This window comes from Arvicanthis niloticus, chromosome 5, assembly GCF_011762505.2.
Source record: "Arvicanthis niloticus isolate mArvNil1 chromosome 5, mArvNil1.pat.X, whole genome shotgun sequence".
NCBI classification, from domain to species: domain Eukaryota; kingdom Metazoa; phylum Chordata; class Mammalia; order Rodentia; family Muridae; genus Arvicanthis; species Arvicanthis niloticus.
The window spans coordinates 8,841,066-8,865,957 of NC_047662.1; the positions used below are offsets into that span (position 1 = coordinate 8,841,066).

General features: G+C 39.1%; 1 pseudogene; it reads left to right on the top strand.

The window, feature by feature from the left end:
• Nucleotides 1-5,947: 5,947 nt before the first annotated feature.
• Nucleotides 5,948-14,928, top strand: LOC117708371 (uncharacterized; annotated as a pseudogene).
• The last annotated feature ends 9,964 nt before the right edge of the window (nt 14,929-24,892 follow it).

The window sequence follows — 24,892 nt, forward strand, 5'->3', positions numbered from 1 at the left end:
TGCAATGTTCACATCCTGAATTACCCTATTTTTTCCTTAGTCACTTGTAGGAGTTTTCTTGTATTTCTCTCAGTTTCTTCCTGCCTCCTTTGAGTTCCTTTCCTTGTTTCCTCTTTATGTCCATTGACCTCATTGAATGGAGTTTGAATTGTGTTTTTGAGTTCTGTATTTTGCCTTTGTTTTATAATTCATTTTCTCATGAGCATTAGTATTGCATTGCTGATTTGAGGTAAGAAAGCTCTATCAGCATTGTCAAATTGCTTTAGTTCCAGCCACTCTGTTTTCTTTTACTGTGTGGCATTCTATGAGGAGTCAGAGATTTCCATATGAGATGTTAGGCTTAAGCTTTGAGACTCTAGAATGGAGGGCAGGAACTAGATTACAGTTTCCTAGTAGATCCAGCTCTGTTCTAGGCAGGTAGCACATTTGTGTGGTGGGATAGAGCAGATCCAGAGCATCCTGACAGGCATGTGAAAGTCTTTATGAGACTGAGTGGGAGGAATAGATCAGAGTATGAAGTGGAAAATTGGCTAGAGCAATTGCTAGCCTGGGCAGAGTTATAGATGAAACAAATCTATAAGCACAGATATATTAGTGGGGCTTGTGAAGTCCCCGTGCTCTCAAAGGCTTGAGGGACTTAAAAAAACTATATCTTCTGAGGAACCTCCAGTATCCACATGATCTGCTTCTGTCTCTACAGTGCAGGGATTAAAATTCTGAGTCTCTAGGCTTTTGTATTCATCAACAGTATTTGTTATCAAACTAAGTACATATTGTAGGATGTGTGTGAATGTGTTTTATGTTTGGAAGATTACACTGTAATTCTGAAACTATAAGGAGCATTGTAAGGAAGCTATCTGAGTTTTGTCTGTGTGTTTCCTTCTGGAAGTTGTTAGGCTCCTTTCATTGTTGTTCATGATTATTTCAGAAACTGAGTTGGATAAAATATTGTCTTCAGGAATTAGAGCTTCTCTATGTCCTTGAGTTTTGAATGATATTTGATTAGAAGTGGTTCTCATGCTATCTAAGATAAAATACTACCCAAATATCAGTCTTAATTGTGTGACCCTGAGGAAATCATTTCTAGAATTCCCCAATTTTGTCTCTTTATCAACTGAGAACAGTGCTGTGTTAGAAATTCAGGTCCTTTCTGAAGAATGTCATAGATAGGTAGATAGATAGATATAGATACAGATACAGATACAGATACAGATACAGATACAGATACAGATACAGATATAGATATAGATACAGATACAGATATAGATTAAATTTGCTAAGAGCAAAGGATTATGCCTCTGCACTTTATTTATTTATGCAATCAGATCTTCATTGAAAAGGTCAAATTAAATATCTTCCTGTACTATTGTATCTGTTTACTTCCTGTTTTTTAAATGTTAGTAGCTGCTGGTGTTTTGATTTGTTTTGGTTTTTTTTCTTTTCTTATTCTTTGCTGACTGTGAGTGTTTAGTCTCCATGAATGTTGGTAAATCACACATGTGCAAGCTCTGCAGACTTGGAGGAAGGGATACAATACTCTGCCATAGAGCTGACATTTGAGTGTTGTTATGGAACTCCAGTCCTCTGGAAGAAGACACAGGGCTCCTAAGCAGTTATACTCACTCCATCCCCTGAGGGTAGGTTAGCCATATATTAAGTACAGTTGAAAAGAATGTGAGTCTTTGTATTGTTATGCTGTCAATTTATATCTTCACTTTGTTTTCTTCCTGAGCTAAAGTGAAGATTCACAAATAATACTTTTCACTATGTAAATATCTGTTTCATGTAATCTTACTTGTACTAGGGATTTTATAGTGAAGATTTTGCAAGGTTGCTGGATGAAATAATTCTCTTTCTGAGGTTTTATTTCTTAGGAGTTTTAATCTAGATAATTTTGCTGACATTGTGGGTTGTACCTTATGGTTGAGGAAACCAATCTTAAAGAGATTCTTTGGTAATATTAGACTAGAATATGATGTCCTTGTACTAATCAAGAGTCCCAGGTCTGAACACTACAAATAGGTATTTGAACTTTGTCTACTGTAAAAATATTTGATGTACTGAGTAATAGGAAACTTTAACTAGAAGGGTCAAAAGTGCAGAATTAGGTCTATTTTGAAGTCGGTTTGTATGTGAGGAAATGTCAGTTTCAAATTTTAATGTAGAAGCTGTATTGTTCATGGTGACTTCATGGTGGAAGCATGTAAAACTGAGGGTGCACTGGTAGACATTCATTGTCAAGCAGGTTGGTATTTCAGCCCAAGGAACCAGCATCTAGGAAGAGCCATTGATGACTCCTTACACCTGTCAGACCACACAGCCCTTTTTTTAATTTGTATGCTACACCAGCATATCCAAGACCTTTTTAGACACTGAGCAGTCTTCTAACTTCTCAGATTATTCTTTAGGAATGGGTTAAACCAGTGTTGGGAGCCGACTTTAGTAGAAAGCGGCTAGATCAACTTTGCAGCCATCTGGAACCATATACCCTGATGAAAGATTTGGTTTTCAATAGCCTACAACAGCTGAAGCACACTCTGATATCCCACATATTTTGTGTTGCTGTTTACTGGCCCCAGCTGCAAGGTGCACGTGGTGGCCACGCCTGCAAGGCATGCAGTTCACGTGCTGTCCACGTGCTATCTACGCCATACGTGCCTGTAAGGCGCACGTGCTATCCAAGCCTGCAAGGCATTGCGGTGCACATGCTGTCCACGCTATAGACGCCTGTAAGGCTTACGTCATATCAACACCTGCAAGGCACATGGTATCCACACGCCTACAAGGCACGTGGCAAAAGCGTTTAAATACCTCAGAATTCCCTTCAATAAACGAGACTTGATCAGAATTTCTGTCTTGTCTCCATTCTTTGTGTCTCCTGCCCCTGCAGCCCCACTCTCTCTCTTGACCAGAGCACTTAGCTCAACCAAAGCGTTGAGGCAAAGCGTTGAGGAAGAGTAAAGGCCGCAACAAACCAGGTGATATTTTCTTATAGTTTTGAATAGCATATTAAGTGTATTATCAGATTTGACTATTCTCTTGAGATGTGTAGCTCTTGAGTTGAAAAATTATGATTCTTGTAATTTCAGAAAACTTGCCTTCCTCGTATTCTTATTTGAACATGGAAAGTATTCTAAGTAAGTATTGTTTCACTGTCATAAGTTAGTGTGGAGGCTGTGCAACTCCCTGTCTCTCTTCTGAAAAGACTAGAATGATGACAGCTGTTTTTAATTTTTGTAGTGATTTGTGTATGGTGTTGGCTATTCTCTTCATTAGACTGAGGGATGTTCCTTCTGTTCTCACTATCTCCAAAATTTTCATATTGATCCACTGAGATATATTCCCCCTGGAATTTTACAGATATATTGGCATGGTTTTGAGCCTTCTCTCACTGTATGTATTTTGTATTTTGACTTGTTTGGTTTGTGCCTGTTGGAATAGTCTTGCATCTCTGGCATGAAATCAAATTAAGTTCTCTCTCAGCATCTACCAGAGTGAGTTTTTGTTCAGTGTATATCGATCCAACTTGATTGTTACTTTTTTCTTTCTACATATTTTATGGGCATTAGATTAGTATCCAGATAATGCCAGCTTTGTTTTCTTTCTTTTTTTCTTTTTCTTTTTTTAGATTTATTTATTTTATGTATGTAAGAACACTGTAGCTGTCTTCAGACACACCAGAAGAGGGCATCAGACCCCATTACAGATGGTTGTGAGCCACCATGTGGTTGCTGGGAATTGACCTCAGTACGTCTGGTAGAGCAGTCTGTGCTCTCAACCCCTGAGCCATCGCTCCAGCCCCAGCTTTGTATTCTGATGGTACCACATTCCACTTTTTCTGTCTTCTGCAGTTCTGTCTGTGCAAGATTATTGTGGTATTTTCTAAAAAAGGTGTCAATTCAGTGGTGCATCTATTTAGTCTTTAGTTTTTGAAGAAACACTGAGGGCCTGGGTGACAGCACTTGCTTATTGCCAGGCCTAGTTGTTATGACATTGAAAGAGTATTTGTTCAAATGTTTCTAAGAAATCATTATTTTCCTCATTAATTATTAATTTTGTATGACTTTCTACTGCCTTCCATCCATCTGCTATTTCCAAGTTTCAATCTAATCTTCTGAGGCAGGGTCATAGAACAAGACTGTTCATATATCTATTTAATGCCAAGAAAAATATTTGAAATGAGAGAAATATAAGGTTAATGTAATACATATAATGCACTGCACATTTGCTTATACAATGGTCATAAAAACTTTGTGTAGTAATAGTATCTTGACATCCAAAATGCATTCTTTTTCATGCATAAACACGTGTGTATACATATATATGTGAATACATATATATATATATGTGTGTGTGTACATATATGTATATGTATTTATGCCAAAAGATCCATGTTGTGTGGGAAAAAAACCTTTGTGGGAGGGTCTGGCGGCGGGGTCCCATGGCTGTCCGGCAGCGGGGTCCTGGGTGGGCTTCCCACACCACCAGCAGAGGGTCCCACATTCACACAGCCATTGCAGCCGGGCCAGCGGCTGCATCAGCAAGGTTCAGGGTTCCAAAGGCTGGGAATCTGGTGGCAGGCGCAGGAAGGCCCAGGTGACACATGGAGTCTGGTTTTCCAAAGCTTTTATTGTTCATGGCATAGTGAGTGGGTGTAGATCGTGTGCTCTCCCTGCCAAAAGCCAGGAAAGCCCGACTTTTATAGGGAAGGGGAAAGGGGAGGGAATGACTTAATTAGCTATGCCCCCCAGCCTTTAGATAACTCATTAATATTTTAATCTCTGGAGGTGGAGACCTGTCAATCACACCCTCTATGTGACTGAAGGGTGCAAGTTGAATGAAGATTAGATCTCATGTCAGGAGCCTGTGTTCTGGGTGTATGGCCGAACACTCACAACCCAAGAACCAGGATACCCTTTCACCGCCCAATATCCCCACTCTCTTTTCTTTCATAAAAGGAGGGGCAACTCTGTGTCATCTGTAGTCTGAAAGGTGCAAATTAATGAGAGATGTGGACCGCATGGAGTAGTCTAGAATCTGGGAGCATGGGGAGATATATGCCATCCCTGACAGGCAATATCCTGTTGGGTCCCCGGCTACCTCAAACCCAGAGCTCTACCGGGGAGACCAAACCATCTCTTCACAGCCCAACATCTCACTCTCTCTTAGTGAAAATTTTTGATGAGGGGGTCAAAGAAAACACTATGTAGGCCTCTGTGGAGCTGGGGGGATGGGAAGAGTAGGGGGCTAGGAAGCCACCACCATCTTGCCTTTGAGCTGGAGAACACATGGGGAGAGAAAGAGTCTATTTGAACTAGGCAGGAGTTAGACTGTAGCTAAGATTTAGAGAATGAGAGAGAGAGAGAGAGAGAGAGAGAGAGAGAGAGAGAGAGAGAGAGAAAGAGGGGGTAAGGTGGACAGAGAGAGGTTACATTTTTTGCAGGCACCAGCAGGGGTGCTTGTAGAGCTGGCTCTGCAGGCATTGTTCACCACCTGTGTGAAACAATGTAGGCCCATGCATGCTTGGGTGTACGAGTGTGGATCTCTGTTGTGTTGCTGGTATGCACCATCCTTTGTCAGGGGTGGATGTTGCAGGATGTCCACAGAGGAGCAGAGGCTAAGCAGGCATGCTCAAACCACACCAAGCAGACTCAATGGGGCTCGTACTTGGGTGGGTAGTGAACTCAGCCTGATTTTAGCGGGGGCAGGTGCAGGACTTATGGTGAAAATCTCCATTTTGGGCTCCAGCTGCCATGGTGGTGGGCATGCAGCAGAACGGAGACTGTAGGAATGCATGGTCCATGCACTGAGATTGGCCACCATCTGGGGTCTCAGGACACTGGCAGGATAGAGGCAGGGAACGTGCAGGCACACACTGAGAGAGGACCAGGAGAGCTCTGGCACTATGCCTCACAGGAAGTATATTTGCTTAGCAGACTCAGCCAGAATGGTTCTTGTAGATGTGTGGGTGTTCGTACCTCATGTTAGGCGCCACATGTGGGAACCAGCTCTGGATGGGGTCCCACAAAATCTCTGGCTTGGCAGAGGACAGGGTGCGAAAAGCAGTTGTCTCTACTGCTGCCCCTGCCCGCAGATGGTTCAGGGTAGAGTGTCAGCAGGGAAGGTTGGCTGCTGCCCATCATCCTCTCTGCAGCAGAGAGAGAAGAACCCCAAAGGTGCTTCAGGATAGCCGGTGTCTTCTGAAGTGTTACAGCTCTTTGCTAAGCTGGGAGGTGCCGGCTAGGTAGCAGGGAAAGAGAGTGGATCTCTCACCCGGTGTTCACAGCTCTTGCTGAGTTGGCAAGGGGCCCTGTCTAGCTGGTGAAGAGGGGAGGATCCATGACAGAAGCTCTCAGACAACAGGATGATTCATGCGCACGCTTTTACTTCTCAATTAAGCTCAATATAAACAGTTTGGGGTGGGTTAAGCTTTTAGCAGCAGGTAATCCTATTGGCTTGGTCTGAGATTTTGGGGCTGCCTCATATGCACGTTGGGGGAGCCTGGGGCACTATTTCTACATGACCAGATGGCCATAGACCTCTCTCTGTGGGAGGGGCTGTGAAGAGCGGAAGCTGAGAGAGCCAGGGGCCCAGGAACAGAGCTGAATGCCTTCAGTCCCAGGGGCTCTCCAGGGTTCAAAAGCTCATTCAACCAGGCGCCGGCTGTCTCTCACAGCTCAGTTCCCCACAATGTCATACATTCTTAGTTTCATGTAGAACTACATCATATTTAACAGATCGAATCTTTGTACTCCAAGTGAACAGGAGACATATGGAAAAGAGATATACAGTATCTTCTGGGCCAAATGAATGGGGATCTCATTAGAGAACTTGATATTGTCTTTTATTATGATTACTAATGAATCTCTATTCAATTCTAGAAGTCAGTCTTGGCACCCACTAACCTTTTGTCTTTGACTCTAGTTCAAGGAAGATACATTTTTAGTAATACCCCTGAGTGTCGGTGTTTTACAGCAGATATACATTGTGCTATGTTTTTGTGCCTGGTAACTCCTGAGGTTAGAAATAATCTTTATTATACTCATATTTCTTATTGGTCTAAATATATCATTGCATGCTTTCTTGTTTGTAGAAACAGGGTGAAGGCCCCAGGTATCATTTTGCTTTTAATGTTTTTTTTTATGGGGTTTAGAATTGTCTGAAGTGGAATTGTATTTATTTCATCTCTGAGATGTTCAATCCTTGGTGTGAAATTTCAAGTATTCTAATACCTGTCCCTCACAAAGAACCTGGGAGAAGAACAACAAAAAGAATGAATGCGCCTCCGGTAAACACTCCTCAGGTCAGTGTGCTGGCCACATTTCTTTTTAAAAAATCCATTTTTTAAACCATTCAAAAGTACTCTATCCAGCCACTTTGCATAAGTTGTTTATCATGTTTAGGAGTTCAATGGTGGAAGTTTTGGGGTCACTTAAGTATACTATTATATCATCTGAAAATAGTGATATTTTGACTTCTTCCTTTTCAACTTGTATCCCTTTGACCTCCTTTTGTTGTCTAATTGCTCTGGCTAAGACTTCGAGTACTATATTGAATTGGTAGGGAGAGAGTGGGCAGCCTTGTCTAGTCCCTGATTTTAGTGGAATTGCTTCAATTTTCTCTTTATTTAGGTTGATGTTGGCTACTGCTTTGCTCAGTATTGCTTTTTACTATATTTAGATATGGGCCTTGAATTTCTGATCTTTCCAAGACTTTTACCATGAAGGGGTGTTTAATTTTGTCAAATGCTTTCTCAGCATCTAGTGAGATGATGAAGGGGTTTTGTTCTTTTAGTGTGTTTATGTAGTGGATTACATTGATGGATTTCCATATATTGAATGATCCATGCATTCCCAGAATAAAACCTACTTGATCATGATGGATGAATGTTTTGATGTATTCTTGGATTCACTTTGTGAGAACTTTATTGAGTATTTTTGGATTGATATTCATAAAGAAGGTTGGCCTGACGTTCTCTTTCTTTGTTGGGTCTTTGTGTGGTTTAGGTATGAGCATAATTGTGGCTTTATAGAATGAATTGGGTAGTGTCCCACTGTTTTTATTATCTATATCTGTAATGTAATCTAAAACATCTTCATTTTTTTGAAATTATGAAAATGTAATGTTTGGTTTTTCACATATATAACAGCTTTATATTTTCACTGGATTTTATACTGTAAGGATATATAATTCCCATGGTTTGGATACCTGAACATATTAAAGAGCACTTATTGGAAATGATGCTCAAAGAATATATCAATGGCTATTTTTTTATTTTATATTTTATTTACATTTCAGATGCCATCCCGTTTCCCCATTTCCCATCCCTAGAACACCCCTGTCCCATGCCCCCTCTTTCCTTTTTGCTTTTATACAATTTTTTAAAATGTTAATCAAAGGATTTATAAGTTTGGTAAGGTTCAATCAGAAGCGTAACCCAATACCCAACCTAGACATAAAAACTATCTTTGACTGGTGGAGACACATGAACATCTGCCTCCATGCCCCCTCTCTCTTTCTCTCTCTCATCACTTAGCTTCTCCTCTCCTTCATCTTCTCTCCTTACTCCATCTCTTCCTCTCAGTACTCTTTCCTACTTAGTTCCTCCTACATATCACTCTTCCTGTTAAAGTAAAACTTTTCTCTCAAAATACAATTAGAGCATACTTATTCCTAATTGTACCAGTGAGGTACAAGATAGTTCTAATACCCAGTCCTTCATTTTATTGACTAAACAGAACCTCTGTCATCTCTCCTAACTAAAACACTTACTTTTGATCCTGGCTTTTTTTTTTTTTTTTTTTTTGGCTTTAGAATGAATGTCAGCTGAAAACCATCTACTCAGATCTTTTCTCTCAAAGTAAATAGCCAGGATTGGCTATGAGACTATAGGTCTTTAACCCCATCAGAAATCCAGAATGACTGAGTTAACTGAAAGTATGGGAAGCACTAAACGTAGCTTCTAAAACCTATCCAATTTATAGAGACCGCTGAACACCTGGAAAGCCTCTATACTACCAAACATTGGAACATCAAATCTTCAGCCTTCTGGCCCAGAATCATCTGACAGACCTTAGTGATGCAGAATTATTAAGGGCTGATTACTCTGTCTAGGCAGATATAATCAGTCGACTATTCTGCATGTGTGTCCTTTTCTGGACAGTAATTTGTCTGTAGATGGAAAGAGGCAATTCTTGCCTAGTGGCTGTCACTGAACAACTGGAGTAACTCCAAGGATGCTCATTTTCTTCTTAGAATCCATGACAGGAAGCTGTCAGGAGCAGATAGGTCTCTAATCAAAATTATCATTAATACAGAAATGTGTATCATGTCAATTCTGTGGATTTCTGATGTTTTGAAAACCAACTATCCATGTAAGGCAATCTGGACTGTTTTCTGTTAACTCCTCTCAGCTATTTCTAAAGAAAATACAGAAAACTCCCTAACAATAAACTCCAAGCCATGAATTTGCTACAGTCCCTTAACTGACAGTCTAACCATCTCAAATAAGTTAAAAAAGTTAAAGAAGGACTGGGTCTAAGCCTTGTATTCCTAAATGTGTTATACAGGCACAATGCCTATGATAGTAACAATATTCATCTCACTTTTATATTAATAAGAAGCTCGTACCAATAAAAACCTTAAATTTGAAATCAAAGTAAATTTTGTACCATTTAAGAAATTATAACTTCATCTTAATAACAATTATACATATTTCTACCAGTAAGTTATGACTATTCAATAAATCCTAGCTAATCCTCCCTGTTCCACCAAAACCACTACTTTTCCCTAGAAAGACAGCCCAATGTTAACCACCTCAGTCCCGAAGCCCAGGGAATAGGGGCACCAACTCTTCATTAACTTCTTCAAGCTGATTATGGGTGTTGAGATATTAGAAGAGGGGTTCAGGGAAGAATAAATTGATAAGCCTCTGACACTGTCTTCATTGCATCTGGCTGGAATTCCAGGACATCAGAGGTTTGAGCAGGTGTGCTCAGCTTGCCTGATGAGTAGATACACCAAGGCTATGTATTCTGCAATATACAATTCTCAAAACAAATTTTAGTATCAAGATAATTGTTTGTTTGAATTCTGGAATCTAGTCTTCTGGCTGCCTGCCTCTATCATGTCTGATCCATATAATTCTGGGCGTTTCTATGAAGGTGTGCTCCCACCATCCTCCCATTTTCGCCTCCCTGATCTCAAATTCCTCAACACTGCGAAATCCAAACTTTCAGGCACCAAGGCCCTCCACTTCCACTGATGCCTAACCTCTCACCCCACTCTAATTACTATGAGGGTGTGCTCCCACCATCCTCTCATTCCTGCCTCCCTGCTCTTAAGATTCCCCAACACTTGGGAATCCACACTTTCAGGCACCAAAGCCCTCTACTTCCACTGATGCCTAACCCCTTATCCCATCTTTCCTCCTCCAATTACTATGAGGGTGTGCTCCCACCATCCTCTCATTCCCACCTCCCTGCTGTTGAAATTCCCCAACACTAGAGAATCCAAACTTCCAGGTACCAAGGCTGTCCATTTCCACTGATGCCTGCCAAGCCCACCCTCAACTACCTATACAGGCGGAGCCATGACTCCCTCCTTTTGTGTTCTCAGGCTGGAGATTTTAGAATGGCTACTCCAGCCTGTTTCTTAGGACCATTTGCTTGAAAAATTGTTTTCTAGCCTTTTACTCTAAGGTAGAGTCTGTTATTGTACTGAGGTGGGTTTCCTGTATGCAGCAAAATGCTGGGTCACGTTCATGTATCCAGTCTATTAGTCTATGTCTTTTAATTTGGGAACTGAGTCCATTAATGTTAAGAGCTATTAAGGAACAGTGATTGTTGTCTCCTGTTATTTTTGTTATTAGAGGTGAAGTTATCTTTGTGTGGCTATCTTCTTTTGGATTTGTTGGAAGAGGGTTACTTTCTTGCTCTTTCTAGGGTATAATTTCCCTCCTTGTATTGGAGCTTTCCTGCTATTATCCTTTGTAATGCTGGGTTTGTGGAAAGATATTGTGTAAATTTGGTTTTGTCGTGGAATATCTTGGTTTCTGCATCTATGGTAATTGAGAGTTTTGCTGGATATAGTAGCCTGGGCTGGCATTTGTGTTCTCTTAGGGTCTGTCTGACATCTGTCCAGCATCTTCTAGCTTTTATAGTATCTGGTGAGAAGTCTGGTGTAATTCTGATAGGTCTGCCTTTATATGTTACTTGGCCTTTCACCCTTACTGCATTTAATATTCTTTCTTTGTTTTGTGTACTTGGTGTTTTGATTATTATGTGATGGGAGGTATTTCTTTTCTGGTCTAGTCTATTTGGTGTTCTATAGGCTTCTTGTATGTTTATGGGCATCTTGTTCTTTAGATTAGGGAAGTTTTCTTCTATAATTTTGTTGAACATATTTATTGGTCCTTTAAGTTGGGAATCTTCAGTCTCATCTATACCTATTATTCTTAGGTTTGTTCTTCTCATTGTGTCCTGAATTTCCTGGATGTTTTGTGTTAAGAACTTTTTTGCATTTTGCATTTTCTTTGACAGTTGTGTCAATATTTTCTATGGTATCTTCTGTACCTGAGATTCTCTCTTCTATCTCTTGTATTCTGTTGGTGATGCTTGTGTCTATGCCACCTGATTTCTTTCCTAGGTTTTCTATCTCCAGGGTAGTCTCCCTTTGTGATTCCTTGATTGTTTCTACTTCCATTTTTATGTCCTGGATAGTTTTGTTCAATTCCTTCACCTGTTTGGTTGTGTTCTCTTGTAATTCTTTAAGTAATTTTTGTGTTTCCACTTTAAGGCCTTCTATCTGTTTACCTGTGTTCTCCTCAAATTCGTTGAGAGTGTTATTTATGTCCTTCTTGAAGTCCTCTATCATCATCATTAGAAGTGATTTTAAATCTGAATCTTGCTTTCCTAGTGATATGAGAAATTCAGGACTTTCTAGTGTGGGAGAACTAGGTTCTAATGATGCCAAGTACCCTGGGTTATTGATGCTTATGTTCTTGCGCTTGCCTTTTGCCATCTTTATCTCCTTAGTGCTACCTGCCCTGTCGCTGACTGGAGCCTGTCCTTCCTATTATCTTGGTTGTATCAGAACTTTGTGGGGTGGGTGTAACTACTGGGGTAAGCGCTGGGCCCCAAAATCTTCTCAGTGCTCAAGTTCAGACAGGATACTGCCCAAGTTAGATCACCTGGGATCCCCGCTTTCTCTGGGTTCTTCGAGATTGGGGGCAGAGCAGCCACCCAAGATCTGCTCAGTGCTCTGGGCCAGACTGGAAGCTTACAGTTGCTTTAAAATGTTCCATTATTTATGAATTTAAAAAATACATAAGGTTTCAAGTTGATATAGAGCTGTTGGTTCAAAGATGTTTTTAATTTACTTTTTGAGATTTCTTTTCTATATTTAGTTCTAGGACAACTTGATCTTTATTCTAGCATCTTGGATGGTGAAACAAACCTTTTTAGTGGTTTCCATGACAATGTCAGTTACATCATAAGTTTATATCTGCTTAAAGGTATACAGTGTCACTCTGAATCAAATTGTAATCATAAAATTGGGGATACATTGGTCAGAAATCTACTTTCTGAAATTTAATAAAAGATTGATCACTTATCCTATGTTCTGCAAAGTAAAATTTTCATTTGTTTTCTCTTTTTATTGGTTCTTTTATTTATTTACATTTCAAACGTTATCTCTTTCTTGTTTTCCCCTCTGCAAATACTATATCCCAAGCCCTAACCTGCTTCTATGAGAGTGCTTTCCCAATCAACCTCCCTGCCCTAGGATTTTTTTTATGCTAGGGCATCATGATTTCACAGGACCAAGGGCCTCCCCTCCCACTGCTTCCAGATAAGGCAATCCTCTACTTCATGTATACACTTTGGTTGGAGATTTAGTTCTTTGGAGCTCTGGACAGTCTGGTTGGTTGATTTTGTTCTTCTTCCCATGGGTTTCCAAACCCCTCTGCTCCTTCAGTTCTTCCCATAAATCCCCAATTGTAGTACCCATGATCAGTCTGATGGTTGGCTGTAAGCATACACATCTTTGTTGATCAGGCTTTGGCAGAGCCTCTCAGGAGACAACAATATCAGGCTCCTATCAGCAAGCATTTTATGGCATCAGCAATAGAGTCTGTGTTTAGTGACTACATATTGAATGGATTACCCAAATTGGGCAGTCTCTGGATAACCTTTTCTTTAGTCTCTGCTTCACTGTTTGCCCCTGTATTTCCTCTTCTGGCTTAATATTTTTGAGATTGGATAGATGGTACAATTTTAAAATAAGATGGAGAAGGCTATTATCATTTGCTGTCATTTGATATAGATCAGATTTAAGGTTCTTCTGAGGATACATGTAATGATTAAAAAAAAGAAAAACATCTATTGAGACCACAAGTCCATGATAATGTATATTTTACCTAAAACTTCAATAAACATTAATAATCAAATCAGTTACTCTTCATTTAATTAACCCTTGCCATTCCTTTTTTTTGTTTGGTTTTTCAAGACAGGGTTTCTCTGTGTAGCCCTGGCTGTAGTACAGCCTGTCTGTAGACCAGGCTGGCCTAGAACTCAGAAATCTGCCTGCCTCTGCCGCCCAAGTGCTGGGATTAAAGGCATGTGCCACCACTGCCTAGCAACCCTTGTCATTCCTAATTGACCTTTTTTTTTTTTTTTTTTTAGAAAACCATGCCATATGTGAAAAGAACAGAAAAGAATTGCCTCAAGACACACATCACATTGTCCATGAGCATGTGGATATCCAAGAGAAGTCTTTTAAATACAATGAGCTTAGTAATATTATTCATGAATCTACCAAAAGTACACCATATAAAACTATCCACAGTGATGCTTCTCTTCAATCCTCAAACCTAAAAAGACATAAAACTGAGAACACTAAAGAAGTTTTCAAATATAAAGACTATGTGAACTGTCTAAATGTGTGTTCTATCATTAGACACAATCAAGGAATCCATGAAGAGAAGAAAGAAGATAATAGAAATATAGAATTTGATAAGGTTTCTGCCTCTAAACAAACTCTTGCTGAAGCAAAACAATAGAGGTGTGAACACTTACAAACATAGTGAATTTGACAAATGCTTTACACAGAGAAACAATCCTCAAAGTCAGCAGAGAATTTATCTGGGAAAGAAACCTCACAAATGTAGTGTATGTGACAAATGCTTTGCCCAATAATACAGTCTTAGTATTCATCAGAGAATTCATACAGGAGAGAAACCTTACAAATGCTGTGAATGTGACAAATGCTTTACCAGACAGTCCCATCTTAGTATTCATCAGAAAATTCATACAGAAGAGAAACCTTACAAATGCAGTGAATGCAACAAATGCTTTGCTGAAAAAGGTGATCTGAGAAGTCATCAGAGAATTCATACAGGAGAGAAACCTTAGAAATGCATTGACTGTGACAAATGCTTTACCCAAAACTTTAGTCTGAGAAGGCATCAGAGAATTCATACAGGAGAGTATCCTTGAAAATATAGTGAATGTGACAAATGCTTTACTAAAAAATGCAAACTTCATTTTCATCATTGAATACATACAAGAGAAAAACCATACAAATTCTGTGAATAAGAAAAGTGGTTTGCCTGACAATCCCATCTTAGTATTCATCAGAGAATTGATACAGGAGAGAAACCTTCCAAATTTATTGAATGTGACAAATTTATTACCCATAATATCAGTCTGAGAAATTATCAGAGATTTCATACAATAAAGAAAATTCAGAAATGAAGTGAATGAGACAATGCTCTACAAAGAAATATCATCTTAAAATACATTAAGGAATACTTAGTGGAGAAAAACCTTGCAAATGTATTCAAGGTGTGAATCCTTTACTTTTGGTCTGTCTATTAGAATGTAACAGAGAATACATACACATGAAAATCTTAACAAATATAATGTATGACAAAAGTTATTTGACTTCATTTCAGGTCAGAGAAACCATTTAATAATTTTTTATGAGAAAAGCATTTTTGATGAGAAAAATGTGGCACATGTTTATTCAGGGTGTATACTTTTCAAAACTTGAGGTTCCACACTAGAGAATTAGTATGATTATGAAAAGCTTGTGAATCCCTTCATGCAATGTTCAAACTTTAGATATTGTCAACTATTTATTCTTGGAGAAACTTTGAAAATGTGTCAATGTAGGAAAGTTTTCTTTAAACTTTTACTTGTTCACCCTCAAATATTACAAGACCTAGACAAGTAGGGAATCCAGAAGTGTTGGGGTCCACACTAGCACCACGTTGGGGTGACCAAAATAAATGTTGCAGCCCAGGCAAAATGTTGAGGCCTGGGCCGACCCACGTTTGGGCAGCCACTGTATCCTGGCCCAAGCTGCTGCTCTGGTCTGCGGGTTGGGGTTCAGCAATAGCGAGGGTGAGGGCAGACTCAAAGAATAGAGACCAGACAGGGTGTGATTCAATCCTGTTTATTCTTCAGTCTCTCTTCCTCTAAGTGTCTCCTGTCTGATTCTCCCTTTATAGTCTGAATCTCTACTGTCTGCCTCTGCCTTTTATATGTCTTACTTCTAAGCCATGCCTCTAAGTTACACCTTTAATCATGCCCTTAGTTCTTGTCTCTAACTCTGATCTCTATACTTCTAAGTCATACTCTTAAGTCACACACCTTTAATCTCACACACCTTTAATCTCACACACTTTTAATCTCAAGGTATCTAAACCAAGATTATCAGAGTGTGCTCAGCTGTTGTAGGCTATTGTAATCCAAGTCTCATGTCAGGGTATATGGCTCAAGATGGCTGCAAAGCTGATAGCTGCTTTCTGCTAAAAGTTGGCCCCCAACACAGAAGACTATAGTATTGTGTAACACTATCATGGAGACAGAAACAATCCATTCTAGCCAGTCAGTGGTGGTCTATGCCTTTAATCTCAGCACTTGGGAGGCAGAGGCAGGTGGATTTCTGAGTTCGAGGCCAGCCTGGTCTACAGAGTGAGTTCCAGGACAGTCAGGACAGCCAGGACTACAGAGAGAAACCCTGTCTTGAAAAACAAAAACAAACAAAAAACGAAACAAAAAAAGAAAGAATCCATTCTAAAGGCAAACTAATTAAGGTGTACTATACCCCTCAAATATCTAATAAAGTTTACAGCATTCTATATATTTAATTCAAATTGACAAATTGAGAGACACCATACTTAAAAAGAGTATTTGACCATCTAAGCCACCAGACCTCATCTTCTTTATCTATAAATATGCCTAGAGATAGAAAGTGTGTTTTGAGTATATTGAATTCATAATTCTTAACACATGCTGGATTTATGTTTCAGAAAAACAACTGAGTATGAGTCCCTTGTGCTCTGGTCAATAACTCCTTCCCCATTGTCTTCTAAATAAAGATGAATGCTTCAACAAGTTTGACTTGGTTGATTTTAATTTGCACTTGGGATATGTAAATGAATATACGTTGCATCTGACCAGAAAATATCTCTCATCAAACATTTACTGACCTCACGAATAGTTTCTGCAAACCTGTAACATAAACCTAATAGTACTGATTTCCAATAGGTGAGTAAAAACTCCTTTAGGGATTAAATGTCTTTGTCACAGAGGTTACTTAAGAGCACAGGAAATCATATATTTCCAATGTTCTTAGAACTAAGAAATCAGTCATTCCCCTCCAGATTAGTCTGCCACATATGAAAAATTTAAATTTTGTCAGTGTTTAGCATTACAAAAGTCAGAAACACCGTAATAGGGAGGATAGTTTGTGATAACTAAAATTGAGACAATTCTGTATAATGTTCCAGGCTTCCTGTCATAGCAGTGCTAGGTTAAGTTAAAAAGATTCAAAATAGAAAACATGTAGAGGCTTTCAGAGCCTCAGCAATATTCCTGCTTGCTCTCTCTTGAGTTCAAGGGAGTATTAGAGAAAAATCTACCAAAATATAAATAAAACTGCTGCTTCATTGTTTTAATGGATAGCCATCCAGTCTGTGCTGTATCCCTGCATGGGACATTAAAACTCCTTAATTGAAGAAAACTCTAATAAGTGTCAGAGAAATGCTACCAATTTACACATATTACAGATCATTATGGTGTCCTGTCCAGTTGTGCCTTAATACTCCAGTCTATAGGAAGGAATTAATTAGATTTCCATTCTTTTCTTAAATCATCTACAGAATGCTAACATTTTACACACTTCAGAATGTACACTCTGATGAAAAACTAAACAACTCACTATTAAAGTATTATCTTCATCCTAATTTCATGTGTGAGTCCATTCATACAAATATTATGAATCTGTAAATCTTGAAAGAAATATCTTTGTATAGTAGATGAGGTACATTCACATGCACAGTTTACGATTCCAAACATTCTGGAAATACATTTGGAAATACTAAAAAAAGGATGAAAATATCTTTACTCAAAGCTAAAGCATTATATTATGACATTTATACTAAATCCAGAAAGGCTCAGAAGATTAAGATCTAAGATAGTATTGTACAGTGAAAAAAATCTAGCTGGGTGGTGGCACATGCCTTTAATCCCAGCACTTGGGAGGCAGAAGCAGGTGGATGTCTGAGTTTGAGGCCAGCCTGGTCTACAGATCGAGTTCCAGGAGAGCCAGGGCTACACAGAGAAACACTGTCTCGAAAAACCAAAAAAAAAAAAAAAAAAAAAATCGATATCACTACATATTTTTTCTTGATTTAAAAAAAATAAGGATATTGATCAACTTGTGACAAACATTATAATGTTCTCAGTGTTGGAATTTGTTGAAACAAGACCTCATTGTTAGTAGAACCTAAATACTGATTGAAGCAGTAGAGGCCCTGCTTTCAAATGATCATAGGTAATTTCTGTCAATTGTTGCATCAGGGTTGTTGAAGCTCACATACTAGGTAATAGAAAATTATGTTTCTGGAATATCCCTTAACAGTCTGGAAATTGCAACTGGCTGGAGAGTCTCTGGTGACTCCAGTTTCACATGTTCAATGTATCTAGGCCTGCTTGATGACAGAGATAATTATTCCAGAAAATGCAGAGATTTCCTGTCATGGAATAATTTCAAATAGTACACAATGAAAATACATCTTACTTCTTACCCATCATACAACTTTATTGTCTTCATTCTATAACCATTTATACAGTTAGTTGTCGATGGTACAGCAAGCATATGGTGAGGGTGACAAAGTAGGTTTAGAAAGACTCACTTTTAGAGTTATGTGGAAGAAAGCATTTGCAGATTGAGAAAGCTGCAAGTCATTGACTCAGGGAAATTAACCATAACATGTTAGAAGAGCATGGAAACTGAGGGTGACTGGATTTGGAACATTCACTATTTATGGAAGAGCTCTGTAAGATGCACAGTAAGAACCATACTACATGATCCCGAATGGGCATTCCTAGAAGAACTTGCAGTGGCTACAGTTTTAGGAACACACCCAAACTGTCCCAGCACCTTGCAGCTAAAGGAACTTCTCTTCAGCTGCAGGACAACTGATGGGACAGCCTGGGGATGGAAAACATTTGGAGCAGGTGGGAAGAGTCATCCTTGATGAAAACTGGTTTTGTAACTAAAGATTTCAGAAGAGGGATTGGGGCCTGAAGGAAGAGAATGGGATCAGAAGACCCACCTTGTCAGCTGGAGTCTGGAAGCTGCATGGTGTGGAGGCCACTGCCTTAGATCTCAAAGAAATGTGAAAATTCCTTTCATCTGCAGTGGTTGCCAATTTAGGCCTGGGAAAATTTTCAGTCACCAGAGCAGTTGGAGGAACTGCAAACAAGATGCCATTGAAACTCCGGGGTTAAAGGAGCGACTTGTCTAGTGGATGAACAGGAACTGAACCGTGATTGAGACCACTTACTCTGCTGCTCATAAGAACAGACCCTCAAATTCTACTGTGCATTTCTTACCTTTGTTGTTGAATTGCTGACTATGTAAGTGTGACTTACCTGGAGTTTTGTTACACTTCTTATTGTTGCCAGGATACTTGTGTAATAATTTAAGAGACGATGAACTTGTCTGGTGTTTTCAAACATGGTTATATTTCCCTATTGGTAGGTACAAAGCTGGTATAATTCACATCCATCTATGGTTTCTCTCTCTCTCTCTCTCTCTCTTTTTTTTTTGGTTTTACAAGACAGGATTTCTCTGTATAGCCCTGGCTGTCCTGGAACTCAGTCTGTAGACCAGGCTGGCCTCGAACTCAGAAACGCACCTGCCACTGCTTCCCAAGTGCTAGGATTAAAGGTGTGTGCCACCACCACCTGGCCCCATCTATGGTTTCTAACTCAGCTGTTTTATCACTGTCCTAGCCATGGTCTTTTCATTTGGAGCTTATGTATTCCCAGGGAGCTTCTTAGATACTAGTTTCTTAAATATCACTGGACTTTTGATTGAATTTTAATCAATATTTTAGCAATATTTTAAATTAAATTTTAGCTGTCTTTAAACTTATGGTTGTACTTTATAGTCTAGAAAATCACTCTATGTATGCATGATGTCAGATGATATTAAGCCACAATGATTTTTTATTGGATTCTTTAAAATTTACATTTCAAAAGTTATTCCCTTTCCCAGTTTCAATCCCAGAAACCTCCTATCCTACCACCCATCCCCCTGCTTCTATGAGGGTGGTCCCCCAACCACACATCAACTCCTGCCTCCCTGCCCTTGCATTCCCCTACTCTGAAACATTAAGTCTTTAAAGGACCAAGGGCCTCTTCTCCCATTGATGCCCAACAAGGCCCTCCTCTGTTACATATGGGGCTGGCTCCATGGGTTCCTCTATGTGTATACCTTGCTTGGTGTTTTTGTTTATGGGAGCTATGTGGGGTCTGGTTGGTTGATATTGTTGTTCTTCCTGTGGGGTTGCAAACCTCTTCAGCTCCTTCAGTCCTTTCTTTAACTCCTCCATTGGGGACTTGGTGCTCAGTTCAATGGTTGGCTGCAACCATCTGTCTCTGTATTTGTCAGTTTCTGGCGTTGCCTCTCAGGAGAGAGCTATATCAGGCTCCTGTCAGCATGTACTTTTTGACATCCACAATAGTGCCTGGGTTTGGTGACTATATATAGGATAGATTTTCCAAGTGGAACAGTCTCTGGATGACCTTTCCTTCGGTTTCTACTCCACATTTTGTCTCCATATTTGCTCTCATTACTATTTTGTTCCCCCTTCTAAGAGGGATCAAAGCATCTAGACTTTGCTCTTCCTTCTTCTTGAGCTTCATGTGGTCTGTGAATTGCATTTTGAGTATTCCGAGCTTTTGGATTAATACCCACTTATCAGTGAGTGTATACCATGTGTGTTCTTTTGTGATTCGGTTACCTCACTCAGGATATTTTCTAGTTCCATTCATTTGCCTAAGAATTTCATGAAGTTATTGTTTTTAATAGCTGAGTAGTACTCCATTGTGTAAATGTACCACATTTTCAGTGTCAATTCCTCTGATGAAGGACATCAGGGTTCTTTCCAGCATCTGGCTACTATAAATAAGACTGCTGTAAAACATAGTTCTTGTTATAAGTTGGAGCATCATTTAGGTATATGCCCAGGAATTGTATAGCTGTGTCCTCAGGAAATATTATGTTAAATTTTCTGAGGAACCACCAGACTGATTTCTGGAGTGGTTTTACCAGCTTGAATCCCACCAACAATGGAGGAGTGTTCCTCTTTCTCTACATCCTCACCAGCATCTGCTGTCACCTGAGTTTTTGATCTTAGACATTCTGATTGGTGTGAGGTGGAATCTCAGGGTTGTTTTGATTTGCATTTGCTTCATGATTAAGGATGTTGCACATTTCTTTAGGTGCTTCTTGGCCATTTGGTATTCCAGAGTTGAAAATTCTTTATTTAGCTCTTATACCCCAGTTTTTTAATATTCTTTGGAATATAACCTCTCTCTCTCTCTCTCTCTCTCTCTATATATATATATATAATATATATAGCTATATATATATGCCCTCTATGGGATGTAGGATTGTTAAACATCTTTTCCCATCTGTTGATTGCAGTTTTGTCCTATTGAAAGTGTTTTTTTTAACCTTACAGAAAATTTGCAATTTTATAAGGTCCCATTTGTTTATTATTGATCTTAGATCATAAGCCATTGGTGTTCTGTTCAGAAAATTTTACCCTGTACCCATGTGTTCGAGGCTCTTCTCCACTTTCTCTTCTATTATATTCAGTGTATCTGGTGTTATGTGGAGGTCCTTGAACCACTTGGAATTGAGCTTTGTACAAGCAGACAAGTAATGATCTATTTGTATTGTGCTACAATGCTGACCTCTAATTGAACCAGCACCATATGTTGAAAATGCTGTCTTTTTTCCACTGGATGGTTTTAGCTCTATTGTCAAAGATCAAGTGATCATAGGTGTGTGGGTTCATTTCTGTGTCTTCAATTCTATTCTATAAATCTGCTTGTCTGTCTCTGTACCAATACCATACAGTTTTATCACTATTTCTCTGTAATATAACCTGAGGTCTGGGATGGTGATTCCCTCATAAGTTCTTTTATTGTTGAGAATAGGTTTTCCTATCCTGAGGTTTTTTTCGTATTCCAACTGAAATTGCAAATTCCTCTTTCTATTCTTTGAAAAATTGAGTTTGAATTTTGATGGAGATTTTATTAAATCTGTAGATTGCTTTAGGCAATATGACCATTTTTACTATATTAATCCTGCCGATCCATGAATATGGAAGATCTTTCTATTTTCTAAGATCTTTGTTTTTTTTCTTCAGAGACTTGAAGTTCTTTGTCATACAGATCATTCACTTGCTTGGCTAGTCACACCAAGGTATTTTATATTATTTGTGACTATTCTGCAGGGTGTTGTTTCCCTAATTTCATTCTCAGCCTCCTTATCCTTTCAGTAGAAGAATGCAACTGATTTTTTTAATAAATTTTATATCCAGACACGTTGCTGAAGTTGTTTATCATGTTTAGGTGTAGTGTGGTGAAATTTTGGGGGTTACTTAAGTATATTCTCATATCATCTACAAATAGTGATACTTTGACTTCTTTTCCACTTTGTATCCCTTTAACCTCCTTTTGTTGCCTAATTGCTTTGTCTAAGAATTTGAGTACTATATTGAATGGGTAGGGAGAGAATGGGAAGTTTCTCAAGTTTCCCTTTATTTAGTTTCCTTTTATTTGCATCAAGTTTCTCTTTATTTAGGTTGATGTTGGCTACTGGATTGCTGTATATTGCTTTTACTATGTTTAGGTATGGGCCTTGGATTCCTAATCTTTCCAAAAGATATCATAACATCCACAAATAGTGGTATTTTGACTTCTTCTTTTCCACTTTGTATCCCTCTGACCTTTTGCTGTCTAATTACTTTGGTTTGGACTTCAAGTACTATATGGAATGGGTAGGGAGAGAGTGGGCAGCCATGACTAGTCCCTAATTTTAGTGGGCTTGATTCAAGTTTCTCTCCATTTAATTAGATGTTGGCTACTGGATTGCTGTATATTGCTTTTACTGTGTTTAGGTATGGGCCTTGAATTATGGATCTTTCCAAGACTTTTACCTTGAAGGGGTGTTGAATTTTGTCAAATGCTTTCTCAACATCTAGTGAAATGATCATGTGTTTTTTTCCTTTGAGCTTGTTTATATAGAGGATTATGTTGATGAATTTCCCTATATTGAACCAACCCTACATCCCTGGTGTGAAGCCTACTTTATCATGATGGATGATTGTTTTGATGTGTTTATGGATTTGGTTTCCAAGAATTTTATTGAGTATTTTTGCATCGATATTCATAAGGAAAATTGGTCTGGAGTTCTCTTTCTTTGTTGAGTCTTTGTGTGGTTTATGTATAAGCATAATTGTGGTTTCATGGAACTTATTCTGTAGTGTTCCTTCTGTTTTTATTTTGTGGAATAGTTTCAAGAATATTGATATTGGGTCTTTTTGAGGGTCTGATAGAATTGTGCAGTAAAACCATCTGGACCTGGGCTTTTTGTTGATGTTGTTGTTGTTATCTAGGAGACTTTTAAATACTGTTGCTATTTCTTTAGTAGTTATGGGACTATTTAGACAGCTCATCTGATCTTGATTTAAAGTTGACACCTGGTATATGTCTAGGAAATTGTACATTCCATCCAAACTTTCCAGTTTTGTTGAGTATATGCTTTTGTAGTAGAATCTGATGAGACAGTATCATCAATTTCCTCAGTTTCCATTGTTATGTCTCCCTTTTCATTTCTGATTTTTAATTTGGATACTGTCTCTGTATCCTCTGGTTAGTCTGGCTAAGGTTTTATCTATTCTATTTAGTTTCTCACAGAACCAGCTCATGTTTTTCCCCCTTTGTGTACTTCTCTTTGTTTCTGCTTAGTTGGTTTCTTTTCCAAGTTTGATTATTTCCTGCCATTAATTTCTCTTAGGTGTGTTTGTTTCTTTTTGTTCTAGAGCTTACAGGTGTGCTGTCAAGCTGCTAGTGTATGCTCCCTTCAGTTTCTATTTTGAGGCACTTAAACCTATGTGTTGTCCTCTTAGCACTGCTTTCATTTTGTCCCATATGTTTTGGTAGGATGTGCCTTCATTTTCATTAATTTCTAAGAAGTCTTCAATTTTTTTCTTTATTTTTTCCTTGACCAAGTTATCATTGAATATAGTGTTGTTCATCTTCAATGTGTATGTGGGCTTTCTGTTGTTTTTGTTGTTATTGAAGACCAGCCTTAGTCCCTGGTGATCTGACAGGATTCATGATATTATCTCAGTCTTCTTGTACCTGTTGAGGCCTGTTTTCTGACTAACTGTATGGTCTATTTTGGAGAAGGTACCTTGATGTGCTGAGAAAAAGATACATTATTTTTTTTTTGATGAAATGTTCTATAGATATCTGTTAAATCCATTTGGTTCATAACTTCTGTTAGTTTCACTGTGTCTCTCTTTAGTTTTTTTCCATGATCTTTCTATTGCTGAGAAGGAGTTTTGAAGTCTCCCCTATTAGTGTGTGAGATGCAATATGTATTTTGAGCTTTATTAATATTTCTTTCATGAATGTGGGTGCCCTTGCATTTGGAGCATAGATTTACAGAACTGAGAGTTTATCTTGGTAGATTTTTTCTTTGAGGAGTATGAAGTGTCCTTATTTATTTTTTTTGATAACTTTTGGTTGAAAGACTATTTTATTGAATATTAGAATGAGTACTTCAGTGTTCTGCGCTATCCCAGACCAGCTGGAACTAAGACACGGACAACTGAGTCCTTCTCAAGGTGGTTTAATCAGGATGCTGGTACAGCTTCTTCCAAGTGGTCCCGAACCCTTCCCGTGCTTAGCTAAAGTACTTTCAAGTGAACCAATGCAATCCAGCCGCGTGGCATCTCTCCATATGTCCACGTAAACTGGGGCCATTCTGCGCATCATCCTCATAGCCAAATAAGGACTTGTTTGTCCTCAGTAAGCAAGATACCAGCGCCATCTTAGGGTGAGATCCAAAGCGCCTTACAGTTCCCCCTTTTTGTTTAAATTGCAGATTGCAGAGAGCATAGGCCCGAGCCCAATCATAGAAATAGTATGGGGAGATTGTACTGCTCTTTCCCCAGAGTCATTCCCCAAGATAATGGCAGACCCAACCCCGAATTCCCTTTTTTACTGGGACGGGAGAATTTGGAATGGGAACCTGTGTGCTCCCAGGCATACTCTCCTGCACCAAAGCAAGTGGGTGGCGCAGTGCAGTGCTTCATCCTACATGCAATCAGCAGATGAATCACTCTTTCAGGCTGGCGAGCCAGGCCTGAGGGGAGGCGCCAGCTTCAACGGCATAGAAGGCTTGCACAGTCATGGCCAGATCTGTTTTCTGGGCATCAGTAATACGGCAGAGACACCACAGGCACAAAATGCAAGCCCCAATCAGTAAAATAGCCAGCACTCCTATTCCCGCC